Raw genomic sequence first — 11,959 nt, forward strand, 5'->3', positions numbered from 1 at the left:
GGAATTCCGGCTCAACTCAGAGGGGCAGGGAAGCTGTTCCAAAGAGAGACAGCAGCCAAAGAGAGACCCCTGCCTCCCGCTCTCTGTTTGGAGAAGCATTTGATAAGCAGAGAATTGCAGTTAAAGGAGCAGAGGGCTTGAGCAGAGGAGCATTTAGAGAGGGAAATTTGGAGATAGTGTGGCCCCAGGCCCCAGAAAGCCATGCCGATAATACAGAGGATCTTGATTTTCATGCTTCATCCAACAGGAGCCTGAAGAGGGAAAATGGAGACCAAATCCATGCCCCCGCACCCCAAGCGCCCCAGCGCACCCATGGGTGACAAATATGCTGAAACACACCCACTTCACCAACAGTGCAACTTCTATGCTACATTAGAATCAACGCTGCAATATCAGAATCTACAAACACAAAAATCCCTGTTTAAAGGCTTGCAAATGCCTATATGAATTAACATGGTCTAAATGCACAGTGTAAAGCGATGTTTCAGGAAAATTACAGCTAAGTTCATTTCACTCACTGAACACTGAACACTGGCTGCGGGAGCCTTATCAACATTCCTCGCAAAACAAGTCCGACTTGCCAAGGCCGCAAATTCAAGATAAAACTACTTTCTGCAGACAGACATTTTTTAATTATCCACAAATGCGAATAAACCACGGCAACCCAGTGTGTTTTTTTTTCTTTCTGGGAAAGAAAGACATTTTCTCAAGGACACGCACAACATTGAAACATAATTTGTAACAAGCCAGAACCAGGTGCGAACTGCTTGTCCAGCTAAAAAGTTATGGGAACAAAGTCACATTGCAACATGATTAGAATTAGGTAAGGGGGGCTGGCACAGCTAAATCAACCCACTGACGCAGGAGGTAAATATCCAATTATCAGGCTCTCTATAAGTGCTACATATGTAACCCACCACTCTGCAGCCAATAACAGGAGGAGATAGGTTTCTGGGAGCTGATCCAATTTTGTGAGGTCAGCCTGCAGTGTGATTATAAAACTTACTTGCAAGACAGCCCCGGGGGAGACGGCGCCTGAACTCGCGATACACGATGCTTTTCTTTGGCTTTTTTTTCTCTTCTGTGCCTAGAAATAAAGCAGTTTGAAACATGTTGCTGCCTGCTTGGAACTCTGTTGCATTTCTGGGGGCCATATGGGAGGTGTTGGGGCCTCCCATAGCTGGTGAGGCTATGGCTGCTGGCCCCCCACTGCCCTGGGGGTGGGGGGGGATCCAGCTTCTCCCCGACAAGTTGGTGCCCTCTGTGAGGCTCATTGCTCATTGTAACATGAGTGATTGAGCTCTGCCTGCGCAAGCCCTGTGATGGACTGAGCTCCCTGCCGCCGACTCAAGGAAGCTGTGAGACCCTCGCCTGCACCTGAAGACCACCGGAAAAACGCGTAACCGGCTAAAGGCTTCGGGGGCCACTTGGAAATACCCCGCTTGAGGGCAGGTGAGAGCCCTGCAGGAGAAGGGGTCCGGTGAAGTGCATTGAGGGAGTGTCCAGCAGTGGTGCAATTGCCAGTGCAGCATAGGAAAATGTAAGTAAACCAGCAACATGGGCTCTGAGGGGGGGAAATGTTTAAAGTAGAAATGTTAAAGTGTTTTTTTTTAATTTTTTTTTAGGGAGGGATTGTAAATTGGGTGGTGGGTGATTGTACATTGTCACAAAATTCAGCGCATTGGTAGTGATCGGCACGTGAATTGTAGTTGGGACTGGGGTGGTGGCAGTGGTCCCTTCTTGTGTTTTTGAGCATATTGGGTGGGGTAGTGACTCCCTACACATAGAACAGGAGTGCCGCGCTGATTGGTCTAGAACAGGAGTGCCGCGCTGATTGGTCTAGAACAGGATTGCCGCGCTGATTGGTCTGGATGGTGATTTCATGTACGGGGTCTGGATTTCCTATGAATTGACGTTATAGATCAATGAGTAGATGAGGTTCCCTGCTAATTGAGCGTTTTAGTTCAGTGAGTGGATGATGTTTTCCCGCAGGAGGTAGCTAGATTGTTCCCGAAGTGCGGAAGATAGTTGGCTGGTTAAGGTCCCCTGGTGAGGAGCGTATCATGCACTAGGCGACGCGGTGTGTGCAGTTCAATTATAAGAGTTTATTGTGGTTTACCTTGTTCCAGTTGAGACAGGAAGACAGCTGTGGGGATTGTGGGGTTTTATTTTGGGATTTTTTGTGGGGTTGGGAGAAATGGGTTATTTTTCTGTGTATGCACATTTGTCTTTTCATTTGCATTGTGTTTTTAGTTTGGTGACGTCACCTTCAGATTGATGCATAAGGACACAAAGTTTTGATGGTGAGGAGATAGTGGTGTGGTTTTGGAGAATAGGTGACCCAGAGGCGGTGTGTGGAAGACACATGCGCAAGATTGTGGGGGTGTGCCGGAGAAGGCAATGGTTTGGTGAAGATGGATTGCACGCGGAGTGCACTGGCTAAGGTGCGGAGCCAAGAAGGCTCACAGAAGTTGAATATTGTTCAATTATCTTCTAACTTTTGCTCCCTGAACAGCGGACTACCGAAATTTTCGAATTGAATAGAGGTAAAATGTATCACACAATACAGAAATGACTCCCCTTCACTTGTTGTGTAGCACACAGCTTCCATGCTGAAATAAGTCAGTAAAACATAGTGTGCAAAGATTCAAAAGTACTGAAGGTAAATTAAAAAGACCATGGCTGCTCATAGGCGGCTTCTCCAGAAGCGTGCAGCAATCGCTAAGGACACACATACACAGCACTTACACGGGAATAGCTTTAAAAGCACATGTGCAGCAAACGCTAAGGACACACATACACAGCACTTACACGGGAATAGCTTTAAAAGCACATGGCTACAGTTGAACTGTGTGCACGAAGGAAAAGGAAAATGCGAGGGGTCAGCTGATGTTGAACAAACACGAGCAGAGGGAAGAGGGGACTCACCCTTCTGAACCTCCGGGAGTGTAATATTTAATGACACAGGGGCAGAGAAAGGCAGATGAGGACAAGTAGGCACAAAATAAATAATTTAAGCATGCGATGGGAGGGGCAGTTAAAAACAGCTTCAACACACACGCACAAGAATCACAATAGCAGTGTCAACAATCACCACAATATGAACCGCCCATGTGGGGAGGATACATGGGGCAGGATGGGATCATTTCAGCAGACACCACAAGCACCAATGCAGGTACTGTTACCACTACATGTACAGACACAACAAATGACAGCACCACTACCCCAGGACTGACTAGAATGACAACACAGGGGCACTGCACAGCAGCCAGCACCCATACAGAACACTGACACAATAGCAATGGTACCGGTTACATGACTGGGTGGGGTCTTCCTGATGGGGAACAAATCTTTCAAAGGACATAGATTGACATTATACCGCTAATAGGACAGCCCAAGACAAACTTGATTTGACTGACTCTGCCACACACACTCATGCTCCGCTTCACCGACAGAGCGGGCGAGACGCGCGCCGACACACACCCTCACGCACACTCAATAATGCAGAGGACAATTGCATAGGGGTGGTGATAGGTATCAAAACATTTTCTTTTCTGGGTGACAGTGGGGCGACTAGGCCATGCATTAGGGAAGAGACATTTGTGACATCATGAGCAATGTGGATATGACCACCTTATTAACAGAGAAATACATAACTTGTTAAACACCAGGCATACACATGTTGAAAGTAAGGAAGATTGTTTAAGAATAATGGGGGTGCACGATACAGAGGGGGGTGCATAATGATAGCGCATCACAAGAGAGTACATTTAGCTACATTTTGAGCACACATCTTTCAGTGAGGAGACTGGGCTCATGAATACACGATTAACACAGAACAATTAAATGAGACACACAAGGTAGAAGAAGGTGCACTTGAGGGGGGAGGACTACATTTCATTGACAGTTCACCACAGGAGGAGAGAAATAGGGGTAAAGAGTGGATGATCCATGTTCCCAACAGAATTAATTTGGCGACAAAATAACAGTGCAAGTAGTACTGCCACTAGCGCTTTTGAAAATAACACTGGCACAAATGCATTAGCCAACACACATAGGGAAAGAGGTCATTGCTGCACGAACTGGAGAATGATGGTTGTATTAAAATTTGAAAGCAGATATTGGGGGGAGAAATATATATTGTTTAAATATAACAGTAATTAGAAATATATATTGTTTAAATGTAACAGTAATTAGAAATATATATTGTTTAAATGTAACAGTAATTACAGTAGTGGAGTAATAAAATACTAGACTAAATGAGTAATTAACAGAGTAGGTAAGCTTTAAAAAGTGGACATGGGGTGGGATAGAGAGAATGGGAGCAAATTGGTAGCGGATTTCATTAGTACCAGCTTAAAGTGCCTGCAGTTAGTACCAGCTTAAAGTGCCTGCAGTTCACTGCGAGGCACGCCCTGAGAAGTGTGAGAGGAGCCATAGAAAAAATAAATAAATAAATAAAAAAAATAAAAAAAAAAAAAGATTTTAAAATCCTGCGATTATCTTAACTAAGTAACATGGTGCACTTAATTTAGAAACACAGCCACCCTATATGACAAATTTACCACCCTGATGTTTCCCTATTTAGCTTGTCAGTGCCTGATGCCCCACGGGACAAAGGCACGCACTATAAATAACGTATAACAAAAGCACAGTAAATACAAAGATCCAAAGGCCCATTTGTACACTAGCACCCAATTTGCATATATATGATCAAAGTGTGTAATGAGTATCTTCACAAAAATTAAGTGCCTACCCATTTTCTGGGTACATTCCGAATTGTGTAATAATTTACAGTCAGACCGCCATTGAACGCCACCAGGTGGTGACAGGATGGTGCATAGGTGTACCATTGGCTCCTCCCACTAGGACACTGAATAGTGTGAGAGTAGTGCAGAGAGGTTAGGTCAAGAAATTGAAGAATATGTAAATTCTCAGGTCTCAAGCGCTTCCATTTCATTTCTCGCCAGATACAAAGGACCCAGGGCAGGCCTGAAGACAACGGACAACCAACACCCAATGGCTATGGACTACAGTGGGACATTTTCCCCTCCTGACAGACTTGGTCAGAAGTGTAAGGCGTCAAGCCCTACAAAGCGGTGGCCACCCTGGCAACGAGGGAGCAACGATCAACAGGGCCAACGCAAGAGATTTTCATGAACTGCAAAATAGCACGAACTCTCCCGAGTTAGGGAAACATGGCCATCCCATGGTCCAACGCACACTAGCAACTAGAATAGGGACTGACACACGCATTTCCAAAGTTTAATTGAGTTTCATGTTACATTTTGTGCACCTACAGCTGTAACACGGTTTTGTTTCTTCTCTTTTCCCCGCACATGCAGGTTGTTGCGTATGTATGCTGTTAGAAATGTGTAGGAAATTTCATTAATGTTATCTTCCATTAGAAACTGTGAGGTCCACTGAGTAAAACATTGTGAAGCATTCCCCACTCAATTGCCCACCCTATCAAGAACCTCAGACCCCTTAGAACATGTTTCCCTGAAGTATATTTCCTTGCTTGCATTGAATAAACAGCCCAAGATTTTCCCTACCCATATTGAGAAATTTTGAAAACACGAAATGTCCAGGGGAAGGTTTGATTTTTGCCCTTAGTGATTGTTTAGTTCGCGGAGCTTGATGTTACTAACATGTACTAACGTATTAACGCTTTTCTTGCGATTTTCAGGCGGGCAACTTTATCATCTCATCAGCTGCAAGGACCCAGCAGCGTAAGTGGTTATGGGCACGCAAATAAGGACTTTTACCTTCACGATGGGACTATTAATGATGAACGAAATTATGGGGGTGGTACTTTGAAAATTATTTGTAATAATGAGCATTACCGCTGTATCCCCTGCTAACATTCCCTAACCTAAGCAGGAACAGTTACGGCGTCAGTGGGTAAGGAAAAGCTGCTGCTAAAGTAAAGAGAGTTAAGGGCAGAAACAAAGGGAGTAAAACATACACATAACACACATATCAGAAGTGACCAGCAACATGCCCACATGTACAAAATTGGTAGGGACACCACTGGAGAGAGCTGTCCTGACTGTTCTTTAACATATGCCGGAAGAGAATTGATTACAACAGAAATTACTACAGCAGAGCACGACGCCCATGTATGACAAGGTGCGAAGAAGATTGCAAGGGAAAACAGCAACATTGAGATTGAAAAAATAAATAAATAAATAAATAATAAAAGAAGAAAGAAAAACAAAAGGAGAGAAGAACAAATAAAATAATAAGAGACAAAAATATGATAAGTGCCTAACAGAGTGAGAGAAAAGAGCAAAGATGGTCACTGAAGAAGGACGTATACTGTTAAGGTACCAACGTTATGTTACCAGCACAACAGTGACAAGAAGTGGACAATCATGCTGGATGCAAGAAGGTTGAGAGAAGTTGCGAGATGAGAGCAGGAACATCACTGCTTATGGACTACTATTGAGCACATGCATCCAAAGATCAAGAGAAACTACCACTGAATTGGGGAGGAGAGTGTTCATTGGAGCGCATCAGCATGCCCTTGTTGGTGATGACCAAGGAAGATGTGAAGAGTGACACATTCACCAAGGTGGAAAACAACGGAAGAAGAGAAACAGACAGAGAAGTAAAAAGAGGGGGGAATTACTTCTCGAGCGAGACAGAAGGATGAGTGGGTGAAGTACCAGCATACCAAAGAATGATCAGCAAAAAATGCATCTGAAAAGAGAAAGCAAAGAACTAGCTAGTGCTTGCATGGTGATGGATGACATCATGACTGCCTGGTTGCTTGAAGGTGATAACGGAAGGACGAGTACCGAGCACAGCACCATTGTGCAAGATAGAGATACATTGCAAGAGAACAACAGAAGAAGTTATCGGAATGCAAATAAGAGACATGGTGAAAGGAAGAGCCGGACTAAGATAGCGGTGCGCAACATGGTTCCAGCAGTAATAAAGGTGGCCACTCCCTGTGATCAGAGGAAGTACGTAGGGAAGTGAGTGTGGTGGAACACAGAAGGGGAACACTCCTATATGTACTGTTGATCAACAACAATGCAGAAAATTATGGACACTTCAAGGAATTGGCAAAGATATGCAGACCGGAAGGAGGTGAATGTTGCTTGGTGGTGTGGTCGACAAAAGTCGACCAGAGGGGGGACTGAAGAGGGAAAATGGAGACCAAATCCATGCCCCCGCACCCCAAGCGCCCCAGCGCACCCATGGGTGACAAATATGCTGAAACACACCCACTTCACCAACAGTGCAACTTCTATGCTACATTAGAATCAACGCTGCAATATCAGAATCTACAAACACAAAAATCCCTGTTTAAAGGCTTGCAAATGCCTATATGAATTAACATGGTCTAAATGCACAGTGTAAAGCGATGTTTCAGGAAAATTACAGCTAAGTTCATTTCACTCACTGAACACTGAACACTGGCTGCGGGAGCCTTATCAACATTCCTCGCAAAACAAGTCCGACTTGCCAAGGCCGCAAATTCAAGATAAAACTACTTTCTGCAGACAGACATTTTTTAATTATCCACAAATGCGAATAAACCACGGCAACCCAGTGTGTTTTTTTTTCTTTCTGGGAAAGAAAGACATTTTCTCAAGGACACGCACAACATTGAAACATAATTTGTAACAAGCCAGAACCAGGTGCGAACTGCTTGTCCAGCTAAAAAGTTATGGGAACAAAGTCACATTGCAACATGATTAGAATTAGGTAAGGGGGGCTGGCACAGCTAAATCAACCCACTGACGCAGGAGGTAAATATCCAATTATCAGGCTCTCTATAAGTGCTACATATGTAACCCACCACTCTGCAGCCAATAACAGGAGGAGATAGGTTTCTGGGAGCTGATCCAATTTTGTGAGGTCAGCCTGCAGTGTGATTATAAAACTTACTTGCAAGACAGCCCCGGGGGAGACGGCGCCTGAACTCGCGATACACGATGCTTTTCTTTGGCTTTTTTTTCTCTTCTGTGCCTAGAAATAAAGCAGTTTGAAACATGTTGCTGCCTGCTTGGAACTCTGTTGCATTTCTGGGGGCCATATGGGAGGTGTTGGGGCCTCCCATAGCTGGTGAGGCTATGGCTGCTGGCCCCCCACTGCCCTGGGGGTGGGGGGGGATCCAGCTTCTCCCCGACAAGCCAATGTGTTGATTGTAGGGCAGCAACGATACGATCCTTGGGCTTGAGTCTAAAGATATGTCCCTATTCTGGATTAGCTGAAGGGGGCGAAGAGAACAAAGGGGGAGGTTGATAGTAGTTGCAGTAGTCCAGCCTACACAGGAACAGGGCTCTAGAAATGTTGAGCTACTGGAAGAAGGTGAGGAAATGTAGAATGTCTGTAAGGAGGTGAAGCTGAAAGTGGGCCTTCTTGTCAATGTCCAAAATTTAAGGAGTAAAGGAGAGAGAGGAGTCAAAGTTGAACCCAATATTTTTGGCCTTACAGGATGGCAACAGTAGAGGGCCCAAGGAGGGCGGACAGAGGGTAGGAGGGAAACAGGGCACAGATATACCAGTAAGAAGGATCTCCATTTGATTACTATTGAGATATAGATTGTTAGCCGCACACAATGCCTGCATGGCAGTCATACAATCGGGGATGACAGACGGGGAAAAGAAAGTATTTGGTGGAATTTTCAAGGAAAGCTGTGTGTCATCAACATAACACTGGAAATGAGGAGAGAAAAAGGAGATCAGGTGATCCAGAGTGACGAGATACATATTGAAGAGCCGCAGTGATAGGATACAACCCTAGAGGACGCTGCAGGTAGGCAGTCAGGTGGTGGAGGAGAAGCGGCCCAGATTTAGCTGGGAAGGACAGTTAGTGAGGGAATCAAGTCAGCCAATCCAGTGCCCAGTCCGTGATGCTGAACGTATGATGTAGCCATTTAATGAGGATAGCATGGTTTACGTGTGAAAAGAGGATCAAAGATCGAAGAGCACTATCCTCAACTGTACCATGATCATAAATACCACATATACTTTAATATCATTCCACTGTATTACAAAAACGGTATACTCCCCCTAGAGTACATATAATTACTCTACGCATATGACTATAGTGTGAGTTGCCAGTGGCCCCTACAGCCATGCCCCCAAGAATCTGTCCACTGGCCAAAACTACCACAATATAATTAAATCATATAACAAATAGGTACAATACAATTTCAAATAATAAGACTCACCCAGAATCTCCGCTATCCAAATAATGGCCATGGACACTGAACTTCACTGCGGACTCGGTGACACCTGCACACCCTTTTTCAACTATTGAACCAGACAGCTCCTTGACAACTTTATTCCACTCCCCAACCTTTCCAGGCCCTCTTTCAGCCACCAAATGTGTTTTGCAGACATTTTGTTCACCGCGCTGCCTGCTGTCACTGGCAAGATCCGTGGACAGAGCAGCACCTGCATGCCCTATTTTCTCCTAAAAAAACAGCTCCCTGTCAACTTTATTCCACTCCCCCACCCTTTCCAGGCTCTCTTTCGGCCACCAAAATAACCACAAATGTGTTTTCCAGACTTTTTGTTCACCGCGCTCAGAGGCAGCTGTCCAGGGATCCACATGGCAACGGCTTCAAAATAACTGACGCACCTCACACTTTTCATTAAGCACTCAACGGGCACGTCCGATTCGGGAAGACAGTCCATGGACCGGATCCAGATATCACTCATTATTTGAACCTACTTTTTGCCCATTTTTTAAAAAACTACTGGACAGATTTACACTAAATTTACAAAAGCATGCTTTCGGGACCAAGGCACCAGTCCTGGCGCAAATTTGGTGAACATCCGCCCAATGGTTTGGGCTGTAAGTGCGATCAAAACATTTTTTCCATTGTGTCTATGAGGATTTTGCACACATTTGGAACTTCCCGTATAGCTTTGCCCCCCTTGATGAAAAAGGACCAAACTTCACAAAATCATTTTGAGGGGACCATATACTTTTTTCCCAACATTTGGTGAGGATTCATCCAGGGGCGGCAAAGTTATAAGCTGGCCAAAAAGTGTTCTCCCTAGGAGTTGAGCAACTTAACCATAACTACAGGACCGCTACCGCAGGCCCTGTAATATATTCAACTGAAGCCACCTTAACTTTGCAACCCCCTGTTGAGTAGTCTATGACTACAATGACGACAGCACAGATGCCATCAGTGATGATATTACTAATTACATGTTCTATAAGATCACTGTTCATATCTCAGATCACAACACTTATGCCATCACTGGTGACAACAGTAATTACAAAGTATGTAACAGTTTTCCTTTTCCATTATATCTTGAATGTGTTAATTTTCCCAATGTTATCCAAGTAGACATTTTAAGTAAATTAGTACCTGATGATGGACAATCAAATTCCTACAAACGATCAGATTGGTCCTCGCCGGGTCCTTAGTAGCATGACCAGGCACTGGTTGCTGCCAAGTCCCCCAGTGTTCCTTCAGTGAGTTGCTGCCATAGAAAGGGAGAAGGGACGCATCTTCCTTTCCATGGCAGCCATTTACTTTTTAAGATCTTTTTAATAGCAACCCATTTGTGGCATATGCAACACATTACCTCCATAACAGATACATTGGGGCCAGTCATATTGCAACAGGTGGCATTGAACAGCAGCCGCAGAAGTTGAATGTTGACAGTCTGTTGGTGGTGCCTGTTAGATATGTTTTCTAAATGAGTTACACCTGATCTTGTGGTATTTTATTATTGTGGTAATCCATTGGTGGATCCCCTTTATAATGGTAAAACTCTCCTCAGAATATAGTCTAACACCTGTCCTTTTGATCCCAGGGTTCTTCACAATACCAGATACTGGACTTATTACACTTAATTTGGGACGGTACCCCTACGTCTCAACACCTTATTTACAATGTTGATGTATGCTCTAGCAGCCAAAGTGTTAAACATATCATATTATAAACAAGTAATTGTATACACACACACCATAAAGTCCTAAACTCACTTACTAGGACAACCAAAATCCTATTTCAGATTTTACCACCTGAGGTCAAATGAATTACCACCTATGGTAAAATAGGCCTAGTACCTGTGAAATCTGTCTCTGTGCTAATGAGCGTAGTCATGGAATGAAAACTGAAATCGCTTGTTTTAAGTTTCTAATTGTATATACTAATAAAATTATTCAGATAAAATACATTGTGCAATACAAGCCATGTGTACATAAGAATGTGAAATGATATTTTACATCAAAATGTTCACACACATGAATAGACTCCACTGAGCATTCTCTTACCAAATGACCTTGTACACGAGGAAATTGGCAGGAGAGGCAAACAAAATTTGTTAGCAACCAAAATCGTTTTCAAGTTATTTCATCTGTACCAATTTGCAACAATTTATATTAAAGACATGTTACAGGTTACTGGGAAGGGGTTAGCCTGTTAGTTTATATTAGTATTTAGATTTAGTACAAGCCAGTGAAATGAAATATTATCCTGAAATAAAACACTTTTAAACATGTCCTCTCTGTGAGGATGTGTACATTTCCCATCTGGTGCGGGCACCGGTTGCATTTGCCACTGCTTGCTGTGTTTCTATTTCCCTATCTCTACATAACCCCACTACATATGCATACTAAGCTAATACACCCCTGCAACTCATAGACCCTATCAATTCAGAGCCCTCCTACATGTCCCACTGATGGATGCAGGTACTGAAGGTGGTGCTGATTCTCTGCAATGTAATGCAAAAAGCCCGTGCATTTTTATTTTGTGCTGCTCACATGATTTACAGTACTCATCATCCACATCGTCCCAGTGGATCCACACCAGATGTTTTATTTGGACTGACGTTCCCAGGGTTTCAAAGACAACATTTGAAGGCACACATCTCAGTGTTTTTTTGCACAATGTGCATTGGACATCATCCGCTTCTTTTTTTCTTAACAGTATTCTGTTACCTTGAAGTAACGCCAACTGTCTGCACTGGTTTTC

At 43.9% G+C, this 11,959-nt stretch overlaps 1 long non-coding RNA gene across 1 annotated transcript; it reads left to right on the forward strand.

The window, feature by feature from the left end:
• The first annotated feature begins 257 nt into the window (after positions 1–257).
• Positions 258–8,009, forward strand: LOC138480962 (uncharacterized). The gene is made up of 2 exons (XR_011274172.1): positions 258–1,540; positions 4,971–8,009. It is a non-coding gene; the product is annotated as an uncharacterized lncRNA (long non-coding RNA).
• The last annotated feature ends 3,950 nt before the right edge of the window (positions 8,010–11,959 follow it).

The sequence above is a fragment of the Ambystoma mexicanum genome, chromosome 5p, assembly GCF_040938575.1.
Source record: "Ambystoma mexicanum isolate Mex_15411 chromosome 5p, UKY_AmexF1_1, whole genome shotgun sequence".
Lineage (NCBI taxonomy): Eukaryota > Metazoa > Chordata > Amphibia > Caudata > Ambystomatidae > Ambystoma > Ambystoma mexicanum.